Source organism: Oryzias latipes, chromosome 6 (assembly GCF_053564925.1).
Source record: "Oryzias latipes strain Hd-rR chromosome 6, Olatipes_Hd-rR_3.1".
NCBI classification, from domain to species: Eukaryota; Metazoa; Chordata; class Actinopteri; order Beloniformes; family Adrianichthyidae; genus Oryzias; species Oryzias latipes.
The window spans coordinates 24,889,384-24,896,341 of NC_136242.1; the positions used below are offsets into that span (position 1 = coordinate 24,889,384).

General features: G+C 38.7%; 1 long non-coding RNA gene across 1 annotated transcript; it reads left to right on the top strand.

The window, feature by feature from the left end:
* Positions 1 to 3,457: 3,457 nt before the first annotated feature.
* Positions 3,458 to 6,153, top strand: LOC144992567 (uncharacterized). The gene is made up of 3 exons (XR_013656629.1): positions 3,458 to 3,652; positions 4,213 to 4,403; positions 4,533 to 6,153. It is a non-coding gene; the product is annotated as an uncharacterized LOC144992567 (long non-coding RNA).
* The last annotated feature ends 805 nt before the right edge of the window (positions 6,154 to 6,958 follow it).

The window sequence follows — 6,958 nt, forward strand, 5'->3', positions numbered from 1 at the left end:
AACTGTTTCTACAAATACAGGATGAAAACAGAGTATTAGTTGGCCAATGATGCTTCATGAAAGGAATAAATAAATAAGTGTGAGAAAGAATTATTGTGAAATTATGAGATAAACAGTCTGCTATGATTGTGTCATATGAGTTTGTCCAAGTTATTATATCTTGGTATCAGATTTTGTCCAATAAATTCCCCGTCAAAATGCGACTTATAGTCCAGTGCGACTTATCTGTGTTTTTTTCTACTTTATAATGCATTTTTGGGGGAAGGTTTTGGGAAGGTTTGGACATGTTCAGAGGAGGGATAGTGGATATATTGGTAGAAGGATGTTGGAGATGGAGCTGCCTGGCAGGAGGGCAAGAGGACGGCCAAAGAGGAGATATATGGATGTCTTAACAGAGGACATGAAGTTGGCTAATGTTAGGGTAGAAGATGTCCATGATAGAGTGAGGTGGAAAACGATGATTCGCTGTGGCGACCCCTGATGGGAAAAGCCGAAAGAGAAAGAAGATAATTCATTTTTGGGCTGGTGCGACTTATAGTCCGGAAAATACGGTATTCCATTATGAGGAAAACGCCACACGAATATGATAAAACTACCAAAAACCCAATATTCACCAGAGTGGGTCTTTAAAGTAAATACATTTTTGAGGGGAAAATAGTGATAAAACTACGAAACATGAACTACAATACCTACTGAGTTTAAAGGATGTGGGTTATTAAGAGCATAGATAGACTCAGATTTTGAAATATTTTTGTAGAGATAATAGAGGAAACACTCTTGATAACAAAAACGTGAGTTCAGATCCAGCACAAACCCAGTGTCTGGACTCAACTGTACCCATAAATGCACAGACACGGCTGAGCAAAGGTTGACTTAAAATAAAAAGCCTATGGTCTGAGCTGCAGGTGAAGAGTTTGTCACCATTAATTAACTCTACTCTGAGCTGAGCAGCTTTTATGAAGTTATACATGCTAAATCCCATTTTGCTTTAATTTAAAGGACTTTCTCTGTAGTACACAAGTCATCAATCATGTCTGTGTGCAGACTGCCTGGAGACAAGATGCGGAAACAGCCACATACGCCAACATCCTGAACCAAATGCATACCATCAAAGGCAAAACTGCGCATTTAAACAACGAGACCACTGTACATTTAGTCATTCTCTGCCCTTGTCCTCCCCCTACACTTTTTCCTTAAAGCTCGTGCACCCACGCACATCTGTTAGGCAACATTTTTCAGTCACTGAAGCAAAACCAAAGCAGTCTATGCGTTTAGCTGTAAGCTAAAGAGCAATGAAGACAATCAATCCATTCAGAAGAACAAGCAAAAACTCAAACATTACGTCTGCGCACAGTCTAATCTCTTTGTACCACGGCATGAAGTACTAAACAACATACACTTTTAAAAATCAATCATACTTGAACACCAACATTGTAAGAAAAGAAAAAAACTATCATACTGCCATTTTAATTGAGTTATTCATTATTCAATGGGGAACACAAAAGAGTAGATTGTGAAGTATGAATGTGGGAAGAAACCTCAGGTTCCTAATGAAGGATGTATGATGTGTTCCACACTTGGAGCCCATTGGCCCGGCGGAATACATGAAAAACAGAAAACAGTGGCAGGCTTTAGCAAAGTTCTGTTACACCAGAAAGATGAAGCCTTTTGGACTCAATAAAACCACAACATCTTTCATTTTAAGCGACCAGTCCCTCTCAAGGAAATTCCTCCTCACGGCAATTCATTTTGATACAGCCACTTGGCCTGTCGTTTTAATGAACGATGCTTGCGCAGCCACTTCTGGACGAGCTTCAACATAATTTCTGTCCGTCAAAGTCCCACATGAGTTCTTCATCTAAAAAATAATTTTGAGTAAAAATAAATCTAATGCATGACTTCAAATGTAGCAGCTGGACTATCACACCAGCCTCCAACGTGATGAGCAACCTCCACTATTCAGTGCAGCAGCCTCTCAACATGAGCTGGATGACATCCCAGAAACGTCTGCATTCATAACCACAGGGAAACATACTGGAGAAAGACCTCCATGGTACTGCTGCCGTATGAAAGCATTGGCTTTATCTCCAGCAGATCCCACAATTAAAATTAAAATTATGCTGTTGTTCAAAGGGACCTGTGGTTCATTAACTTTTAACAAACTGCTCCGATCACTGATCTCACCATTATTTCCTCACTCCATCATTGCCACACTTTTTTTCATACATGTGGAACGACGCCTGAAATAAAGTTGAGCTGGACAAACTCAAGTTTAAGTTGGGCAAAAGTAGTTACTGGTGGTGTGGACAGCTCAAACCCATGATCCTCCACTTCAGTTCATGAGGATGTGCCTTTATTTTTGTTTCCAAGAGTAAAAGCTGTTTTTTACTGAGCCCGTGTCCTGACATTACGATATAAAAATATATCTTGTTCCCACAGACTAATATCTTGTTCCCACAGATTATTATCTCGTTCGCACAAAATACTATTCCGTTCCCTCGAAATGATTAACTCGTTCGAACGCAATAATTATGTCGTTCGAACGACATAATTATTCACGTCATAAGTCATTCACGCGGATATGCTCTCTGTGCGCCGGCAAAAGCCGCTTTCAGCGGTAACTTCTGTGTCTCTGTGACCCATATTCGTTCAAAAAAGGAACATGAAAAACAAAAATGATCACTTTATTACCGTCTCAATGAATATAAGAAAAATATCAAAAGATTTATGATAACTAGGCTGCTTTGTCATACGATAGCTCTGCTAGGCTACTACTAGCGCCGCCGCAGAACTCTTTGATGTATGCCGGCATTTGGGCAACTGGCTGGTCTGTTGACAGACAGCTGATATTGTAGTTTAGGGTCGAATAGGAATAATAATATTCAGAACTTGTCTTTTATTAACTTTAGCAGTCAGTCGCTTTACATTTGAAGGCTATTAGGCTACATGCTAACTGACTAGCCGATCATTTCCTGTTATTAATTTACGTCATAGATTTACAGCAGATACCTTCACATTTCTGTCTGTGTGTGTCTCATTACATTGCACTGAAGACACGGAGGATGTTTAGAGAACAGATTTATTTATTTGAAAAAGCACAAAAGCATCCATCGTATTCACGTTCATTCACATGATGATGATCTGGTACGCCCTCAGTCATCTTGCTGCAAAAGCCGCTTCCTGCCGCTACTTCCGTGTCTCTGTGAGCATTCAATAGGGGTAAAAATAAAAGCAAGAATGGTCGATCTGTTATTTTCTCGATGAAAATCTGAAAAATATCATATTAAGCTGGCTGCTTCGCCTAAAGCACTTACCTTTAGCTCGTAGCATAACAACAATAGCACTACGTCACGTTTCCCAGCATGCTTTGCTGCCAATCATTGGTCTTGTTGTTAGACCTTGGTCACAGGGACACGGTGATAGACCTTTTTCGCAAAAACCGTAGTCATAACGTGTAAACCTAGTTCCGGTTTGTGCTTCGCTGGCGGAGGAATGGCAGAGCCTAGAGTGTTTTCGAAGAGCCTGAGTTGTGTTCCGAAGTTCACCAGCACCGATGTGATGAAGAGTGTGAAGATGCATTCGTCCACTAAAGGAAACAAATTGGACAAGGGATATAAATTCGTCCACGAAGAGTTTATCCACCATTACCAAGGTAAGCTTCAGCTAGCTTTAGCCATAGCCGCATCACCGGTAACTCTGTGTGTTTACGTCAACTGTAAATCCTGGTGTTATTAATTTGTAATATAAGGCATAACACATCGCAGTGAATATGTTGTGTGTATGTTTAAGTGAAAAGGCATGAGATTAACATAACACCCAAAAATTTGGTGAAGCTGTAAATAAGAAATGTTAAGTTGCCCCGTATGCGTGTTCATTTTGCTGCGGTTGCGGCACTTTCTTCACTTACTAGTATTATTTTTCTGAAAGTATGGTGAGCAGAAGTCCTCTTTTCCTGGACATGTCCTCTCTTTTGATACTTATATAATAAAATAACATTGAACATAGATGAAATGTAATTATATTTGCTTCATGTATGCAGCTCTGAACACCAATTACTCTCGATGAAATATCTCACAAACTCACTTCACTCCTCTTTTTTACAAACTCAAATCTGGTCACCCTACTGACAGTTATAGTTTCATGTCATTCTGAACATTGATGTAGCAACATAAGTATGTCCTAATTTTAACCTATATAATTTATTGTGTCTAGATATCACTGGATGCAGAAAGTGCCAACCTGAAAGCTTTCTTCTGCAGTTGTGTGGCTGGTAAAGGATTTTGCAATCACATAGTTGCCATCCTGTTCCAGACCGCACATAATTCACAGCTGGGTCTGCAGGCTGCTCCATCCCCCTGGCCTGCACGAGTGGCTTGCAAAGATGGCACAGACCAAGAGCACAGGTGGGTTTGTGATCATATTGTCATTATTTTTTAAGAACGGATGTGTATCCATAACAACTCTAAATTATTATAAAAACACCCCAAGTAGTTACTACAGACTTTAATTGCTTTCTGCCTTTTACTTATAAGGGAATCCATCCTGAACCGGTTAGTGAGCTGGTGGTGCAAAAACCCAAAACAGTTGGCAGGGACGGTCTGAGGTCCACACTGTACAAGGCATATACAGGTGATTCACTTAACTTTTGTTGCTTTGTGAGCAAGTTAAGTTTTTTTTTTTTTTTCTAATCTTATGACTAACCAAATTATGGTTACAGCAGATATAATGAATTAAATTGAAATGTAGCTATGCACTTATGTCTAACTTTTGTGTGTTGTGTTTCTCTTGTGTAGGACCACAGCCAGATCGATATATGATGGCATCTGGAAGCAGATTATGCCAGGTGCAGCCCAAACCTCTCAAGGCTGTGTTGGATGCGTTTCTGAGATGGAATGAAAGAGAACTTGGATATATATTGTGGCAAATGCATGAATGCATACCTTAAATTACACTTATCTTGTCTTTAACAATCAGTTCAGCCTTCTGTCTTACTGTTGATCTGTAATGTTTTTATTATGTAATTTTTTCTTGTAAATGTTTGATGTTATTTGCATACCAAAAAATTAAATGAGGCACAATTTTGACCAAAATTGTTTTATTTGTTCATCTAATTTTTTTGTGTAGTCAGTCACATTTCAACAGAAAAATATTACGAATATAACAATTATATTTAATTCGATTTTAAGAATATGTGGAAACACTAAATTTTTCCATACTATTTGCACATTATACATTATTTACATACCAAACATTAATTCACTCTTCAAAACAAAAAAGTCCATGATAATTTGCCAAAACACGGCGGTTAAGCCAGATCTGATTCACACTGCCCATCAGTGTGAGCGGCACAGAGAGTTCCTGATGTGAAAGGACTTTATCCTACTGATCACTCTTTCCACTATAATTCTGAGGCGGGTGATGGCTGCGGTTTGTTCTGTTTCCTCCTCGAGCTGAAAGCTTAAAAGGTGGAATAATGATCTTAGATCCAATGTCAGTAACGAGGTATTGAACGAGGAACTTCTGTCCGCCATGACATCGTCTTCTGGCTCCAGCAAAGGAACTTGGCTTCTAAGTCATGGATGTAATCCAAAGCCTCATCCAGAGCACCTGTGAAGATAAAGAAATTAAAAATCAGTCTTAATATATTTATGCTACCTTTCAACACAACACAGTAATCATGTTTTGAAAAGTATGTTAAGTATTTAATTACAAATACATTTCATTTATTTTTGTTAAGGAAATTACAAAATGACAAAATACTCAAAAGTGATTAAATACATGTAATTAAAATAGGTGAGAGCATGAACATCTTTTATTATAAATATTAATTTGTTCAGGTAGAAATGCATTTATCCAATAACGGTACACATAGTTGACTTACGTTAACCAAACACATTATGAACAACCTTACCTGCAGGTGGGTGTGTCACGTAGTCGTGATCCATCTTTACTGCCTTAGCTTAGCCACCATGTCGCTAGTATCTTCACAGCACAGCTGCATAGCATGACGTTTGAGGTTCTGTCATATACTGACTCCCTTCTCAAAGGATCAGTAAAGTTGTTCCAAGGGAAAATACTCGGGGCAACACCACTCTTCAGGTGATGAACGACGCAGCCGCACCACAATCCCGGAGCGAAGTTAGTAAGTGCCGGCAGCAGAGGGTGCTACCTGTGTTTACATTAAACCTATGCCCTTCATCTCTTCGGATCGCCTATATCCATTTGGGTTTCAGGTTTGGATCCACAGGAAAATAATGAAATGAAAGGTAAGGCTGTTTTTGGTTGGAAGACGAACAGCCTGGAACGCAACAGAGACTGCAACTCTTCGACTCTGCCATTCTTCATATCTGCTGCTACGCTAACAGGAAGTTGTTTTACACGTCATTGACGTATTTCCGGTCTAAAAATGCGGAAGTGTGAAAAAGGTCTATTGGCCAATGATTGGCAGCAAAGCATGCTGGGAAACGTGACGTACTGCTGTGGGAACAAGATATTAATCTGTGGGAACAAGATATATTTTTATATCTTAATGTCAGGACACGGGCTCCGTAGTTTTTATCCAGAATATTCCTATTTTAACCAGACATGCCCAGAGCTACAATGGTTTTTTGTTCCATCAACATGCTTTACAAGAAATCCTAATTTCATAAAAATTGTTATGTCAGTGCATTCTAAAAACAGAAAGTTTGAAGTGTTTTTCCACTTCCCAAATTGTTACATTTATAAAATGTAGATAAATCTCTAAATTAATTGTGCCTGTTCACTTAAAGACATGTCCAGCAAAATGATATAATTGTATTGGTGCATCCTACATTTTTAAAAGTAGATTGGGAAAAATAAACAAAAAAACTTGTAATAGAGTGTACCTTGGTTATGAGTTGAATGTAATAGATATTTTCATTTCTATCTTTAATATAACCTTTTAAACATTCACTCACTGGCCACTTTAGGTACACCT